At 40.4% G+C, this 12,281-nt stretch overlaps 2 protein-coding genes across 5 annotated transcripts in view; one reads left to right on the top strand and one right to left on the bottom strand.

Moving 5' to 3' along the window:
• Positions 1–11,554, bottom strand: part of MORF4L2 (mortality factor 4 like 2) — a 30,217-nt gene extending 18,663 nt beyond the window's left edge. Inside the window, exons 1-3 of one of the 3 annotated variants that reach the window (XR_007515814.1) lie at positions 9,998–10,162; positions 8,584–8,673; positions 690–788 (exon numbers count right to left, since the gene is read on the bottom strand). The gene's annotated coding sequence lies outside the window, so the exon portion shown is untranslated. Of the gene's footprint in view, positions 1–689; positions 789–8,583; positions 8,674–9,997; positions 10,163–11,463 lie in introns of those variants that run through there. The other 2 variants (XM_049871953.1, XM_049871952.1) reach the window with 2 other exon arrangements.
• PLP1 (proteolipid protein 1) overlaps positions 10,380–12,281 on the top strand; it is a 123,899-nt gene continuing 121,997 nt past the window's right edge. For both annotated transcript variants that reach the window (XM_049871954.1, XM_049871955.1), the window contains exon 1: positions 10,380–10,573. The gene's annotated coding sequence lies outside the window, so the exon portion shown is untranslated. The remainder of the gene's footprint in view (positions 10,574–12,281) is intronic.

The raw sequence follows: 12,281 nt of genomic DNA, 5'->3' as shown, positions 1-12,281 counted from the left end.
AGGTGCTGGGGATTCAAATGTCTACAGTGACAATTATAAAACAAGGTTAGAACAATGACAGTTATAAGTGCAGAGTATTATGGGAGCAAACAAGAGATGGTACATGACACCACCATCAGTGATAGCTTGCTGGAGGAGGGGATAAATTGGTGAGGGAGAAGTCAATGATGATTCCCAGGTTTTAAAGATGGGTGACTAGGACCTTAGTATTACCAACAAACGAAAACTGCATGTAGGAGAAGAAGATGGATTAGAGGGTAAAGAAGATGATCTACATTGGATGTACTGTGAGATGTGTAGTTCTACACATGACTTTAAGGCTCAGGTGAGAGGTCAGAGGCAGAAATGGACATCTGAGAGTAATCACTATATTGTTGGTAGTGGAAACTATGAGTTAATAATACAGAGAGGATAGAGAGAGAAAAAAAAAACATCAGCCAAGTATGGAGTTCTGGAAAACCTAGGGAAGACTGATATTTAAGGGATGAGCGAAGAGACAAAAAATGATCAGAACAGGCATAGGAGAATTAGAATGGCATTTTGGGAGCCAAAGAAGTTGAGAGTTTCATGAAGGGAAAGGGATAATCTACAGTGTAATGTGCAGCAATAAGGGCTAGAAAGACAGGGATAGGAAAATACTGTCCTAATATTCTTATGATCTGACAGATGAAAAAATTCCTCTGACTTACATAATCTTCTTCCTTCTTCCCTTTCCAAGAACTCCTAGTGCTTTCTCAGATGGAATCTTATAGATCTTCAGGGATGGTCTGGAAGGATGAGGTGGGTATCTACAATGAAGATTAACTTTCATGAAATAATATAGAAAATAATAATATAGGATTTTATATACTTACATATAAATAATATATAATTTGATAAACAAGTGAGGTATTAGATAAAATACATGAGTTCTGGTGTCACACAGAGCTGTACTTCAATTAGGCTCCACCATTTTTAAGTTGTGAGACCTTGGGCATACATGTAAGCTCACTTAGCCTGTTTTCTCCAGGGCTTCAAACCAGCTCATTCAGGATGAAAACACTGCTGAAAATTTGCCTTTCTACCAAGTTCCCAGGTGATGCTAACGCTGCTGGTTAGGGACAAATTTTGAGAACCACTAGTATAGCAGTGGTTCTCAAATTTATTATACCCAAGAATCACCCGTGGATCTTGTTAAAACGCAGCTTCGGATTCAGTGTATCTGGGGTGGAAATGCAAATTCTCAGCAGGGTTCCAAACTGGTTCGAACCCCTGGTGTTCTTATCTACAGAATGTGGTTAATTATCCCTACCCTTCACAGACTGTTCTAAGACTTAATGTGATATGGCTGAACAGCTAGCACAGGTCTTTGTAGGAATACCTCCACATGTGAACAGGTACACAAAGATGTTCACTGCAGTGGTGTTTATGCTGCTGAGAACTGGAAATACCTCAACATTCTTCAATAGGAAAATGGTAATACAAATTATCATATATATCCATTATGGAAGAATGTGCAGCCATTAAAACGAATTAGCAGAGATTTGTGTACCGACATGGAAAAATATGCAATACATAGCCAAACAAACCCAAACTCACTGCTGTCAAGTCAATTCTGACTCACAGTGACCCTGTAGGACAGAGTAGAACTGCCCCATTGGGTTTCCAAGGCTGTAATCTTTATGGACGCAGACTGTCACATCTTTCTCCTGAGGAGCGGCTGGTGGGTTCGAACCGACCTTTTGGCTGGCAGCCAAGTGCTTAACCACTGTACCACCAGGGCTCCTTTTGGGATACATAACACAGGTGGAGAAATAAGGATTGGCCTCAGACAAAAGAAGCAACCTGTTCTTATCAACATGTAATCCAGTCTGTGTTTTAAACTAGTGTGTACAAATGCACAGAAAAATAACTAGACAAGTACCAGATGATGATGACAGGGGTTACCTTTTGGAAGGAGTACTTGGGTGGCACAAAGATTAAGTGCTCAGCTATCCAAAAGGTTGGTGGTTCAAACCCAACCGGAGGCACCTTGGAAGACAGGCTTGGCAATCTGCTTCTGAAAGGTCACAGCCTTGAAAACCCTTGAAGCAGTACTACTCTGCACACATGGGGTCACCATGAGTTGGAACTAAATGCCAACTAACAACCTCCTCTCAGAAAGGGAGCAAAAAGGAAAGACCAATAGGCCAATCTTAAACTGGGTTTCTCTGGTAACTGTAGCTTTCAACCACAAAAAAAGCTCTTCAGTCAATCTCTACCCCTTAAGACTATGTGGCCAGGTATCAGGAAAGTCCTGGGGGGTGGGGAGAAGGGGAATAAAAGATAAATATTTGAAGACTAGAGCCCTGAATCAGGAACGCCAGTTATTGGGAAGAGAGGCTGGGGTGTGGGTACTCTCATCAAGAAAACACTATCCTTTAACTGAAAAGGGCACAAATCTCTGAGCAGGAACAAAAGGGCAAAGCCCATCTTCAGCATCAAAATCTGTGAAGATGGAGACTGTGAGAATCAGAAACCTGGCTGTCAGGGGCATACAGATATATCCTTGCTAAGAGCCTTGCATTACTGTTGGCCTATCTGCATTATTTCCTATTATCTGTGAAGGACCAGACAGTGTTGTGAAAGCAGGCAGTATCAAGATATCATATTTAAGCTATCATGCTTACGAAATAATTTTTTAAAATAATTCATTGACACCAGGACAGAAGGGATAAGTATCTGAGATCAGAGAATTTAGTCAAGTAATATGAATACAATTTATAAAGTCCATTTGGGGGCTAGTATGGTGCACAGATTTCATAGAGCAAGACAGTAAATACCAACTAAGGAAAGCAAGATGACCCTGTGCAGAATAGACTGAGTAAAAAACCTAATAGTACTGCCAGGCTGGACAAGAACTATTTCGGAAGCCACACTGGGCAATAACATTTCGATTGACAGGTCAACCTATTTATTCCTGCTATTGACTGCATATATTCATACATAGTATAACTACAAAAGAATTTTACCTGGCTCTTTTTATAGAGAATGAGTTCAATCATTCTCCACAAATTTTCCTATCGTTCATAAGAAATCTCAAGTTGAATGAAACTTCTAACATTGTTTTATAAAAATACCTGCATCATTGGTTAAGGTTTGTGTGTCCAGAATGAATAAAGGCAGGAAAATAGCCCTTCTAAAGAACTGTCTCAGTAATGTTCATTTTCTGAGTGTCCTGCACATTAAGCACCCACCCAGTTACCTGAGAGCCAAGGGCCAGACATCAAAAGGGAAGATCCATCCTTTAGATTTCTGGCTCCTACTTGAAATATGCTCCTTGAAAACTCTATGGAGCAGTTCTACTCTGTCCCATAGGGTCGCTATTAGTCGGAATCGACTCAACGGCACTGGATTTTTTACTTGAAATACAAGTTTTTGGACAGCTTCACTACTGTCACTAGACTGCACACCTCCCTTCCCAGAAGCTTCAATTGCTCCATGGATTGGTGACAGATGTTCTGGACACATTTTTTTTTTTTGTAACAGTTGGTATGAAGTCAGCTTTAAATATTGCTTTTTCTGAGCTACTTTAAACTTTGAATCTACCAGTTTCAATCTTGAGTTTTCAGGTAGTTATTACATTGTTTACTCACTTTGGTATACCCACTCTTTGCTCCAATTCTCTCATTTAAATCCCATGTCAGGTCCCATCTGTCTTTAAATCTTCCCTTACTCTAGAACTCATGTTGCTCTCCCATCTCCAATACTATTTGAAGGTGACATCAGAATCCTATAGAGCTTATTTTATGTGTTTCATGTTCTAGTGCTCCTCAGAAACTCTATGGAGGCAGTTCTACTCTCCTATAGGGTCACTATGAGTCAGAACTGACTCGACGGAAATGGGTTTGGTTTTTATATATGTTATGTGGAAACCCTGGTCGCGTAGTGGTTAGGTGCTATGGCTGCTAACCAAAAGGCCCACAGTTCAAATCCACCAGGCACTCCTTGGAAACTCTAAGGGGGCAGTTCTACTCTGACCTGTAGGGTCACTATAAGTCAGAATCCACTCAACGGCAAAGTCTTTGCTTTATAAATAAATAAAACCAACCTCGATGCTATCAAGTCGATTCAGATGCATAGTGACCCTATATGCCAAAGTAAAACTGCCTCATAGGGTTTCCAAGGAGTGGCTAGTGGATTTGAACTGCCCACCTTTTGGTTAGCCTCTGAATTCTTAACCACTGCACCACCAGGGCTCCTGGGTATATACAGGGGTTAACAACTATTGAATCAAAGAAGGGAGGTGATTTGGCACATGGAGAAAATAGGGGCAAAAACTGGGAACAGCCACCAAACATTTTTCCACTTCTTTCGCACAGTTCTGTTAGGCCATAAATCGAGAAAACATTATTTGGAATGTTTATTTTAGTTTCCTACCTTTAATCTCAGTGTAAATACGCACTTAAACAGAGGTAAGCTCATAAAATAGTAAATCTTAGACTTCCCTTTTCTTTTTACATTTTTTGCCCTCATTTCATATTATTCCTTTGCAAGATTCTTGGAAGTGGATTTAAAGGGTCAAGAGGTCTAACACTTTTAAGGTCCTTAATATGTCACCAAATCACCTCTGAAACAGTGTAAGAATATCCTTATCACACCTCATACCCTGGCCAGCACTGGGTAGCCTCATGAAAATTATCTGTGAACTTGATGAGGAAAAAGGGGTTGTTTTAGTTGTACTTATTAGGGAAGTTTTAACATTTTAAAATTGTGTATATTTTTGTCGTTTATATTTCAGCTCTTGTCCTTTGCCCATTAATCTGGAGTTGGTTCTTGGTGATTTTACCTACTTATTATAGCTTTATATGTAAGTAGGGTCAGCAGTTCGAATCCGCCAGGCGCTCCTTGGAAACTCTGTGAGGCAGTTCTACTGTCCTATAGGGTCACTATGAGTCGGAATTGACTTGACAGCACGGGATTGGGTTGTATAGCTTTACGTGGAAGCCCTGGTGGCGTAGTGGTTAAGTGCTACGGCTGCTAACCAAGAGGCTGGCAGTTCAAATCCACCAGGCGCTCCTTGTAAACTCTATGGGGCGGTTCTACTCTGTCCTATAGGGTCGCTATGAGTTGGAACCGACTTGAAGGCAGTGGGTTGGTTTTGGTTGACAGCTTTATATATTAAGAACTATGTCCTATTTTGGTAAATATCTCCCCAAGTGTTTTCTTTTACAGTGTCTGAACTTAAGTTTTCCCCTCAAGTCTTATATGGCCAGACAGGTAGTTTTTCCTGCCATTATTTTTAAGTCTAAAAATTAAAATGTATTTTCACGAATTTATGTTTAATTCCTCAACCCACCTATAATTTATTGTGATACGTTGGCTAACAATCTTATCTTCTGCCAAGTAATTAAATTTTGTGGCACCATTTATTGTGTAATTTTTCCTTTATATACCTATACATACCAAGTACATAATGATGCGGGCATTCTCCCCTTACCACTTCCCTCCCCTACCCCAATGTATCCCCTGAACAAACCTGTGTTCATTCTTTCAAATTTTTTATGTGCATATTCACACACAGAAATACCCGTTTAAAATCAAGTGTGTGTACACACTGCTCTGCACCTTGCTTTTCTCTTTAGCATGTTATCACGAACATCTTTCCACGTTAGCACGTACCTACCTCATTCTTTTTCAACAGCCACACCGTACTCTGTAATTTTTATGTTCCCTAGTTTAACCAGTCCCATATTAATGAACATTCAGGTTGTTTCCGATATTTCATTATTTAAAAAAAAATGCTGTAATAGTACAGCTTTATTAGAGCATGAGACTAAGTATTTCTGAAGACTCTGTTCCCAGAAGTGCAACTGTTTGGTGAAAGGATTTACTTATTTACAACTTTGATAAGATAAAGCCAAATGCACATTAAAAAGAACTGTTTCAATTTGTATTCCCAGCAAAAGCGCAAGTCATTTCACCAACCTCCTCGACAACCGTAGATAAACATCTTTTTTTTTGGGGGGGGGGACCTCTTTTTTTTGGGCAATCTAATGGGTAACAAGGCATTTTATTTTAATTTGAATTTTTGTGATACAGAGCATCTTTTCATATGCTCGTTGGCAATTTCTTTTTTCTTCTCTGCTGGGTTATTTGCTGCTTATTAATTTCTACTAATTAAGTTTTTTTGAGCTTATGTTTTGGAATATTTTTTCCAAGCTGCCATTTGTCTTTTTGTTTGTGGTGTCTTACTTTAAGAATTTCTAAGAAATCACTGACTATACTATTTCCTAGTATTTTTATAGTTTTTCTCCTACATTTAAATCTGTAATCATCTAGAATTCATCTTTGCATAAGACATTAACTTTTCTCCAAACACACAATGAACTTTTCCTCATCTCAGTTACTGAAGAGTCTACCCTTTCCCCAGTAATTTGAAATGCTACTTTATTAAATTCCCAGAGGTATATGGGTCTTTTGTGGTATTCTCTTCCCCATGTTTGATTACTCAATTCTCAAAGGCATCACTATTTCTAGGCTATCTGTTCTGTCCGTGATGTCTGATTATTCTCAAACTGGCATCACACTGGTTAATTACATAAATACTGTTCTAGAATAACACTTGTAAATGTGTACAAAGAAAACTATGTAAGGATGTTTGATGCAGAATTATTTGAAGTAGCAAAACACCACTGTCAATCTCCACTCTGGCAAAATAAAAAGTGGTATATCCATGATATGCAATATCATGCTAGTTAAAGGAATGCCACTGTGAAAGGAATCGAATAGAACTGTGTGAATGGACATGAAGAGATCCAAGGGAAACTGAACAAAGATAGCTAGTTGTAAAACAATACTTATGGTGGGACACCATATTTGAGTAAAAAGAAAAACACAAAACAGTATTTTATATACATACATAAACATCTTTAAAAGAGGTACACATTTTAGGGATCTAGAAGGAAACAAACCAAACCGGTTAACGGTTACCTCTGGGGAGGGTAAGAAAATTGAGGGTGGCTAAAAAGAAAACCTAAGCCTACTGTTAGATTTAAATTTATAAGGAGAATGTATTCACATATTGATTAAAAATTAAATTAAAAATACATAGTTTAAATTCATGATAATAATCTGAGCTATTCTTATCCATGGATCTTACATAGTGCTAAACTATTCAGTTAGTTATTCTTGCTTATTGTGTACTCTGTAGGAGCACCATTCAGACCGGTTTCCCTCCCTCCTTCTAGGTTCTGCCCAACCTCAGAGGCTCAAGTCAAGATCCATTTCTTCCTCAAGGCTTTCTCCATTTCAGGCCACCCTGACTGATACCTTCTGTGACCTCCTATTGGCCCCACAGTACACCCTGCTCCCTTTAGCCTTTAATCATTCTCCAAATGGCCTCATGTAGAGGGTTTATCTGTCTACTCATCTAGTACATCTCTTCCACCAGGGCAGTGCCCTCCTCTGAAACCTAGCTTTTGGAACGGAGAAAAATAAGCAAAATACAGTGACTCCATGAGAAAATGAAGCTGTCAAGAGCCTGCAAACCTTCCTTCATCTCCTCAAGCACGGGATGAACCATTCAGGAATGCAGACTCCAAATGCTAACACCTTTGTGTATGCGTGTGCCACAAATGAGTGTGAATAGCACCTCCTTGTTTGATGGACTAAACCTTCAAATGCACATATACCAAGTCAGTTTCATTTATATCAATCCTCTCTTCAGGATCTTGGAACATCTCCTTCATGTGTAACCGTTTGTTATTTTTTTTTTCTAGACCGAGGACAAAGGAGGAATGATATAAAAGCTATCAGCGAACTGAATATGGTGTGATTTGCTAGTTGCCACTTATGTTAAAGTCATAGCTCCTGGGAATACCCTGATAAATATGTGTGATCAATACATTTAAAACCTTTCTAGACTGTTAGGACAAGCCAGAAGTCAAAATTTCAGAATTCAGTTCTAGTGGTAACGCTGCTTCTAAAAAATCAGGAGAGAAACCAACATTATTAATTTTTTTTTTGCAATTCCAAAGAGAGGTATCTACTGCATTTAGAAGCATGTGTAAGTGTGTGTGTAAAACAGGATGTATCAGAAGGACTAATCATTATTAAAGTACCTACATGTGCCAGGCGCCATCCTGGTACTTTACATTTAATTCTTACAACAATCCTATGAAGTTGGTACTATTACTTCTATTTTACATACGAGGAAACGTAGGTACAAAGTGAGTAAATATCTCGCCCAGGATCACAGAGTAAGTGGCAGAACCAGGATTTAAATTTAGGAAGACAGTATTTGCTCTTAACCACTAAACTATGCTGCATATAGGATACCCCAAAGTAGGAAAAAAACCAACCAAACAAACATATGGATTTGTGGAACTAACTATAAGGCATCATTTGTAAAATCTTTCATCAAGGGATGCAAGATTATATAAGCCCTCTCTTGTTTAGGCCTCTATATCCATTTTCTACTCTGGAAGCACCAAAGGGTTTAGCTCCATCCTTCCCTTTCCCAGATAAGGGCTTATTAATGTTCTAAATATTCCTGGACATTTAGCAAGACTATGTGGTATTATCTTGTTTGAGGACTGAGGCCAGGAGAAGGGAAGCACTTACCCAAGATTCTGTAATGAGGGATGGTTCTGTAATCAGGATCAGATCTTCTGATCCTTACTGTGCAACTAACTTAGCTTTTCTGATGATGACCTAGAAGGTCAAAGAAGGGGACAGGAAAGGACATAAAATAAAAAGATATCAGACCACGGTTTTCTTTTCCATCAATCAATGCATTTTATCACACACAAAGAACACCAAAGCTGATAAATATGCACAAATATTTTTTTCTTTCTTGTGGTTATATTTTCAAATCATGTACATTTAACCTATTTTTTAAACAAACTAATATTTAAAAACCATTTTATGAAGGAAAAAAAATCAAATGGACAAAAATTTAGATAGAATAGTATCACCAACCCACACGAATCTATCACCCAGCTTCAATTACCAACTGAAGGCCATCTTGTTTCATCTATAACCCCACCCACTGCCCCCCCTCCAATTTTTTAAGCACCAAATAGCTGATTTTTTATATTTCATTATGGAACATTTCAAACATACACTAAGATAGACAGAGTAATAACAGTCAGCTTAAACGATTTTTAACTTCAGGCCAATTTTGTTTTATCTACAGCCCTCTCCGCTCTCCCCTTCGCAGAAATTATTTTGAAGCAAATCCTAGTCGTCAACGTATTTCGAAGCCAATCCCAGACATTATATTATTTAATCTGTGAATATTTTAGTCGATATCGCTACAAGGTAGAAAATTTAAAACCATAACCACAGTATCATTATAACGCCTAAAAAATGATATAAATTTCTTAAAAGCCATAAAACATCGAGTCGGTGATCAAATTTTCCCTATGTATCTTAAACAACGTTTTACAGTTGTGTTCAAATCAGAAACCAAACAAGGCCTACTCATCGCATGTGGTTGATCTCCAGCTCGCTCTCGTTTTCAATCTTTTTTTTTTTTTACTTTTCAATTTGGAAAATTTCAATCCTATTCCGAAGCAAATCTCGGCGTATTGTTTCATCGATAACAATTACGCCTCTTACATCTCTAATTTCTTCGAGGGAAGTTGATGGGCAGGGAAGGCACTATAATGAGCGAATTTACATAATACATATTTTCTCATTCTGTTATGTGAGGCTTTATCTCCATAGTAATAATAATATCTACAAGAGCCAGGCTTCGTATTGAGCGCCTTATACGCACTATCATACTTAACCCTCGTACACGTCTCTGAGGTAGATACTATTATTATCACCATTTTACAAACATGGAAACCGAGATACAGAAAGAATCGGAGCCTTGCCCGAGCTGGGCGTTGGCGAGCAGGAATTTGAACCAGCTCTGACCGATTGTAAAGCCAGTAGCTGATTCTGTCTGTATATGTGTATATATATACCTTATACATACACAGGATAAAGGGAAATCACCAACCCTTCCTCCCCACCCCCACCCCGAAACCTGAAACGAGAATCCAGCTCTTCCCAACAGCCGACGTGTGATCACTGCCGTTCCTCCAACCGCCATAGTAAAGCCAGGTTTCTCTGGCAACTGATATCCATAGGCAGACACGTCATCCTAAAGGCGGGCTTATGCCCTTCAGCCAATCACATTCGTCTTGTCTAAGTTTTAGAATGTTCTATAACCAAATGATTGGACGAGGACTACCACGTAAGCAGTGACACTTAGCCGCAGTAAAGGCGGGTGCTAGTAACCTGCTTCTTCACGGTTAAGGCTCGGAGCAAACCAATCACCTTCCTTCTTTACTGTGAGCTGCAGCCAATCACATTCGCCCTCTTAGGTTCTTAGCCCACCCTCCAAAAGCGCGACAGCCTTTGGGTCATAAGTCTATAGAGCACAGTGTTCACGTGGCCTATTTTCACGACCCAGAGTTCCCTTGACCAGAAGGTTTTTTTTTTTTCTTTAGAGAGGCATTATGGGTCCCCCCCGCCACACTGGGAAAGGAAGTGTCTACGTGGCCTGCGGAAACGGGACGGCGGAAATGAGCTAAGGTTCCCGCCGGTGGGGAAGCGCGAGGTCAAACCTGGGGCCACGCCCCCCAACCTCTTGCGCAACTCGGGGGGGGGAGGCGGGGGTGTTTTTAATATGCGTGTGAGTGGAGGCGGCGGGTGGCTCGGGCGCGTGTCGTTGGGGCCTGTGTGTGTGCGCGCGCGCGCAGGCGAGCTCGCGTGGCCTGGGGGTGTGCGCCAGCCTGCGCCCTTAGCTTTGGGGCACGGTGTGTGTCCCTGAGTGGGGTTGGTGTGAGTGTGTGTGTGTTTACCTATAGGTGAGCTGCACTATGTTAAATTTAGGTAATAAGTGTGTGGGTGTTTATTATAGCAATTGTTCTCTACTTTTGTATGTTTGAAAATTGTTCTAAAAAAAAGGAAAATAAGTCAAGCGGATAATAACAAAGGGCCTCTGTTATATGAAGTATTTTGGTTTCTCCTATTGACTCAATTTTAGACCCTTCCACGTTTTGCTCGGTGCCAAAATCCTGCTCTAAATCACATCTCCCCATTGCACAAGAGCCAAACCCTCCCGTTCCTCTATTAGCAACTCCAAGGGGCAGCTCCTTTCATATTCCCCAATATCCTCCTCCCATCCCCGCCCGCCCTTCCCCCTACCTTCCCCCGCCTCCCGCCCATCCCTCGACTCTTCTCTCCCTTCCCCCCCTTCGCGCCCTTTCCCCCTCTCCATTGTGTCCCCCGTCCCTTTTCCCCCCTTCTCAGGACAGCTCCCTGCTCCCTGCCCCTCTCTCCCATTCCCACCCCTTTCTCCCTGCCCGCCCCCTAGCCCCGCTCGTCCCCAAAGTTGCACGCAATTCCCCTAGTACAAATATAATTTTCTGCTGGGATAATCAATATACGACTGCCTCTCCCTTCACGAAGGACCGTAAATTTCTGTGGCGGCTGAGGAACTCTTACCTTTTTGTCCTGACCACCAAGCACAGTGCCCTTCAAGCGAGTACACACACAATTAATTTTCCAGAAAGTTCTCTGGATGAGGTTTATACCTCTCAAGTCGGCCACTAGATGTCGCCAAATCCTAGCAAAGGATTGGCTATTTGGTCCCTGGAATTATGGGATTTTGTCCTCCCGTGTTTCTGATTTGCTGAACTCTCCAATCTCCAGTGAGTATATCTTTCTTTCGTTTCTAGGGGGAAAATGAAGCCAACCTCTGTAAATGGCCCTAATAGGCAGGGGACCATGGCCCAAGATCCAAATGCTTTTCTTGTTTCTTTCCTTCTTACCTCATCCCTTAAAATTTTTTTTTCCTTCCTCATTCCTCTGTCTTCTTTCTTCCATGCCTTCTTTTTTTAGGGAAGTGATGAATGATACTAGGCACTGATGCTGATGAAGATTCTACCCTTTCTGTTCACCTTCTTCTCAAATGTTAACAACCCCCCAAAACAGTACACAGAGGGCTGTTTAGTCCGTAAAGATAGATTAAAAACTCTGAGGTAAAACTTGGATCTGGCATTGAAAACTGATCTTTTCTCATGACAATTTTATCACACGTGTGTATGTGCAGTGGTACTGCTAAACTTTATTATGTCTTTGGAGCCAGAGACCTTTTAATCTCTATGTCACCACTTTATAGCCCTGTGACTCTGGGCAAATGATTTATGTTCTGTGATTCTCAGTTTTTTGCATGCTTTCTATATTTTAGATGCGGTGTTGACCTCACATGGATATTCTCATTTATTCCTCATAAAATCCCTTTTAGGTGGGTACTACAAAAT

Source organism: Elephas maximus, chromosome X (genome assembly GCF_024166365.1).
Source record: "Elephas maximus indicus isolate mEleMax1 chromosome X, mEleMax1 primary haplotype, whole genome shotgun sequence".
NCBI classification, from domain to species: Eukaryota; Metazoa; Chordata; class Mammalia; order Proboscidea; family Elephantidae; genus Elephas; species Elephas maximus.
This window is presented reverse-complemented; position numbering and strand designations above follow the sequence as displayed.